Source organism: Arachis ipaensis, chromosome B4, assembly GCF_059453495.1.
Source record: "Arachis ipaensis isolate K30076 ecotype BB chromosome B4, ASM5945349v1, whole genome shotgun sequence".
In the NCBI taxonomy this organism is placed as follows: Eukaryota; Viridiplantae; Streptophyta; class Magnoliopsida; order Fabales; family Fabaceae; genus Arachis; species Arachis ipaensis.
In genome coordinates, this window is record NC_142439.1 from 82,908,723 (window position 1) to 82,913,742 (window position 5,020).

A 5,020-nucleotide genomic window follows, 5' to 3' on the forward strand; every position below is an offset into this window, starting at 1 on the left:
GCCACAGACACATAATTGGGTGAACCTTTTCAGATTGTGACTCAGCTTTGCTAAAGTCCCCAATTAGAGGTGTCCAGGGTTCTTAAGCACACTCTTTTTTTTGCTTTGGACCTTGACTTTAACCGCTCAGTCTCAAGTTTTCACTTGACACCTACACGCCACAAGCACATGGTTAGGGACAGCTTGGTTTAGCCGCTTAGGCCAGGATTTTATTCCTTTAGGCCCTCCTATCCACTGATGCTCAAAGCCTTGTGATCCTTTTTATTTGCCCTTGCCTTTTGGTTTTAAGGGTTATTGGCTTTTTGCTCTTGCCTCTTGGTTTTAAGAGCTTTGGCTTTTTCTGCTTGCTTTTTCTTTCTATTTTTTTTTCTTTTTTTTTTTCTGCAAGCTTTGCTCTTTGCTGCTTTTTCTTGCTTCAAGAATCATTTTTATGATTTTTCAGATTATCAAATAACATGTCTCCTTGTCATCATTCTTTCAAGATCCAACATATTTAACATTCTTAAACAACAACTTCAAAAGACATATGCACTGTTCAAGCATTCATTCAGAAAACAAGAAGCATTGTCACCACATCAATATAATTAAACTAAGTTCAAGGATAAATTCGAAACTCATGTACTTCTTGTTCTTTTGAATTAAAACATTTTTCATTTAAGAGAGGTGATGGATTCATAGGACATTCATAACTTTAAGACAAAGTTACTAACTACTAATGATCATGTAATGAAGACACAAACATAGATAAGCACTTAACATAGAGAAAACGAAAAACAGAGAATGTAAGAACAAGGAATGAGTCCACCCTAGTGATAGTGGCGTTTCCTTCTTGAGGAACCAATGATGTCCTTGAGCTCTTCTATGTCTCTTCCTTGTCTTTGTTGCTCCTCCCTCATTACTTTTTGATCTTCTCTTATTTCATGAAGGATGATGGAGTGCTCTTGATGTTCCACCCTTAGTTGTCCCATGTTGGAACTTAATTCTCCTATGGAGGTATTGATTTGCTCCCAATAGTTTTGTGGAGGAAAATGCATTTGAGGCATCTCCGGGATCTCATGGTGATGAGCTTCCTGTGCCTCTTGAGTTCCATGAATGGGCTCTCTTGCTTGCTCCATCCTTTTTTTTAGTGATGGGCTTCTCTTCCTCAATGGGAATGTCGCCTTCAATGAAAGCTCCAGCTGAGTAACATAGATGGCAAATAAGATGAGGAAAAGCTAGCCTTGCCATGGGGGAGGACTTTTCGGCTATTTTGTAGAGTTCAAGGGAGATGACTTCATGAACTTCTACTTCCTCTCCAATCATGATGCTATGAATCATGATGGCCCGATCCACAGTAACTTCAGATCGATTGCTAGTGGGGATGATGGAGCGTTGGATGAACTCCAACCATCCTCTAGCCATAGGCTTGAGGTCCAGTCTTTTTAGTTGAACCGGCTTGCCTTTGGAGTCAATCTTCCATTGAGCTCCTTCCACACATATGTCCATGAGGACTTGGTCCAACCTTTGATTAAAGTTGACCCTTCTAGTGTAGGGACGTGCATCTCCTTGCATCATAGGCAAGTTAAACGCCAACCTCACATTTTTCGGACTAAAATCTAAGTATTTCCCCCGAACCATGGTGAGATAATTCTTTGGGTCTGGGTTCTTACTTTGATCATAGTTCCTAGTGATCCAAGCATTGGCATAGAACTCTTGAACCATTAGGATGCTGACTTGTTGGATGGGTTTTGTTAGAACTTCCCAACCTCTTCTTTGGATTTCATGTCGGATCTCTGGATACTCATTCTTCTTGAGCTTGAAAGGGACCTCAGGGATCACCTTCTTCTTGGCCAAAACATCATAGAAGTGGTCTTGATGAGCTTTGGAGATGAATCTTTCCATCTCCCATGACTCGGAGGTGGAAGCTTTTGTCTTCCCTTTCCCTTTTCTAGAGGATTCTCCGGTCTTGGGTGCCATCAATGGTAATGGAACAAAAAGCTTATGCTTTTACCACACCAAACTTAGAATTTTGCTCACCCCCGATCAAGAGAAGAAAGAATAGATGAAGAAGAAAAAGAAAATATGGAGAGGAGGGGGGAGGTGTGTTTCGGCCAAATTGATTTTGAATTTTGAAGGTAGGTGGAGTTTATGAGGTAGGTTTATGGGGGAGAGTGGATGGATGTGAGTGGTGAAGAGGTGATGGGGAATAGAGATTGAGGTGATTGGTGAAGAGTTTTGGGAAAGAGTGTTTATGGGATTGTGTGAAAGAGGGGTGAGAAGAAGTGAGTGGAGGTAGGTGGGGATCTTGTGGGGTCCACAGATCCTGAGGTGATCCTGTGGGGTCCACAGATCCTGAGGTGTTCAAGGGTTTACAGCCTTGCACCAAATTAGGCATGCAAAATGCCTTTGCACACAACTCTGGGCGTTCAGCGCCAGATTGGTGCTTGTTCTAGGCGTTGAACGCCTATTTGTTGCCCATTTCTGGCGTTGAACGCCAGAACCATGCTTGTTCTGGGCGTTCAGCGCCAGCTCTTCTCCAGGGTGCAATTCTGGCATTCAAACGCCCAGATGCTGCCCATTTTGGGCGTTCAGCGCCAAAACCATGCTCTGTTCTGGCGTTGAACGCCAACCAGATGCTTCTTACTGGCGTTTAAACGCCAGTAAGGTCTTCCTCCAGGGTGTGATTTTCCTTCTGCTGTTTTTGATTCCGTTTTCAATTTTTATATTTATTTTGTGACTCCACATGATCATGAACCTGATAAAACATGAAAGAACAAGAAAAATAAAATTAGATAAATAAAAATTGGGTTGCCTCCCAAAAGCGCTTCTTTAATGTCAATAGCTTGACAGTGGGCTCTCATGGAGCCTCACAGACGTTCAGAGCATTGTTGAGACTTCCCAACACCAAACTTAGAGTTTGGATATGGGAGTTCAATACCAAACTTAGAGTTTGGTTGTGGCCTCCCAACACCAAACTTAGAGTTTGACTGTGGGGGCTCTGGTTGACTCTGCAATGAGAGAAGCTTACTGTGCTTCCTCTCCATGGGTACAGAGAGAGATCTTTGAGTTTTAAACACAAGGTTGTCTTCATTTAATTGAAGGATCAATTCTCCTCTGTCCACATCAATCACAGCTCTTGCTGTGGCTAGGAAGGGTCTTCCAAGGATGATGAATTCATCCTCATCCTTCCCAGTGTCTAGGACTATGAAATCAGCAGGGATGTAAAGGCCTTCAACCTTTACTAACACGTCCTCTACTTGTTCATAAGCCTGTTTTCTTGAACTGTCTACCATTTCTAATGAGATTTTAGCAGCTTGCACCCCAAAGATTCCTAATTTCTCTATTACAGAGAGGGGCATGAGGTTTATCCCTGAACCAAGGTCACACAGAGCCTTTTCAAAGATCATGGTGCCTATGGTACAAGGTAGTAAGAACTTTCCAGGATCCTGTTTCTTCTGAGACAATCTCAGTTGATCCAGATCACTTAGTTTATTGGTGAACAAGGGAGGTTCATCTTCCCAAGTCTCAATACCAAATAATTTGGCATTCAGATTCATGATTGCACCAAGGAACTTGGCAGCTTGCTCTTCAGTAACATCCTCATTCTCTTCAGAAGAGGAATACTCATCAGAGCTCATGAATGGCATAAGGAGGTTCAATGGAATCTCTATGGTCTCTAGATGAGTCTCTGATTCCTTTGGTTCCTCAGAGGGAAGCTCCTTATTGATCACTGGACATCCTAGGAGGTCTTCCTCCTTGGGATTCACGCCCTCCTCTTCTCTTACAGGTTCGGCCATGGTAATTAATTCAATGGCCTTGCACTCTCTTTTTGGATTTTCTTCTGTATTGCTTGGGAGAGTACTAGGAGGGATTTCAGTGATCCTTTTACTCAGCTAGCCCACTTGTGCTTCCAAATTTCTAATGGAAGACCTTGTTTCATTCATAAAACTTACAGTGGCCTTGGACAGATCAGAGACTAAGTTTGCTAAATTAGAGGTATTTTGTTCAGAGTTCTCTGTCTGTTGCTGAGCGGATGATGGAAAAGGCTTGCTATTGCTAAACCTATTTCTTCCACCATTATTAAAGCCTTGTTGAGGCTTTTGTTGATCCTTCCATGAGAGATTTGGGTGATTTCTCCATGATGAGTTATAGGTGTTTCCATAAGGTTCACCTAAGTAATTTACCTCTGCTATTGCAGGGTTCTCAGGATCATAGGCCTCTTCTTTAGAAGGTGCCTCTTGAGCACTGTTGGATGCAGCTTGCATTCCATTCAGACTCTGAGAAATCATATTGATTTTCTGAGTCAATATTTTGTTCTGAGCCAATATGGCATTCAGAGTATCAATTTCAAGAACTCCCTTCTTCTGAGGCGTCCCATTAATCACAGGATTCCTCTCAGAAGTGTACATGAACTGGTTATTAGCAACCATGTCAATGAGTTCTTGAGCTTCTGCAGGCATTTTCTTTAGGTGAATGGATCCACCTGCAGAAGTATCCAATGACATTTTAGCTAATTCAGACAGACCATCATAGAATATGTCCAGGATGGTCCATTCTAAAAGCATGTCAGAAGGACACTTTTTGGTCAGTTCTTTGTATCTCTCCCAAGCTTCATAGAGGGATTCACCTTCTTTCTGTTTGAAGGTCTGAACATCCACTCTAAGCTTACTCAGCTTTTGAGGAGGAAAGAACTTGGCTAAGAAAGCCTTGACCAGCTTATCCCAAGAGTTCAGGCTATCCTTAGGTTGAGAGTCCAACCATATTCTAGCTCTGTCTCTCACAGCAAAAGGGAAAAGCATGAGCCTGTAGACTTCAGGATCTACTCTATTAGTCTTAACAGTATCACAGATCTGCAAGAATTCAGTTAAGAACTGAAAAGGATCTTCAGATGGAAGTCCATGAAACTTGCAGTTCTGCTGCATCAGAGAAACTAATTGAGGTTTCAGCTCAAAATTGTTTGCTCCAATGGCAGGAATGGAGATGCTTCTTCCATGTAAATTGGAATTAGGTGCAGTAAAGTCACCAAGCATCCTCCTTGCAT

At 42.2% G+C, this 5,020-nt stretch overlaps 1 non-coding gene across 1 annotated transcript; it reads left to right on the forward strand.

Moving 5' to 3' along the window:
• The first annotated feature begins 4,538 nt into the window (after positions 1 to 4,538).
• On the forward strand, positions 4,539 to 4,646 carry LOC148568154 (small nucleolar RNA R71). The gene has a single exon (XR_015882878.1). It is a non-coding gene; the product is annotated as a small nucleolar RNA R71 (small nucleolar RNA).
• Positions 4,647 to 5,020: the final 374 nt, after the last annotated feature.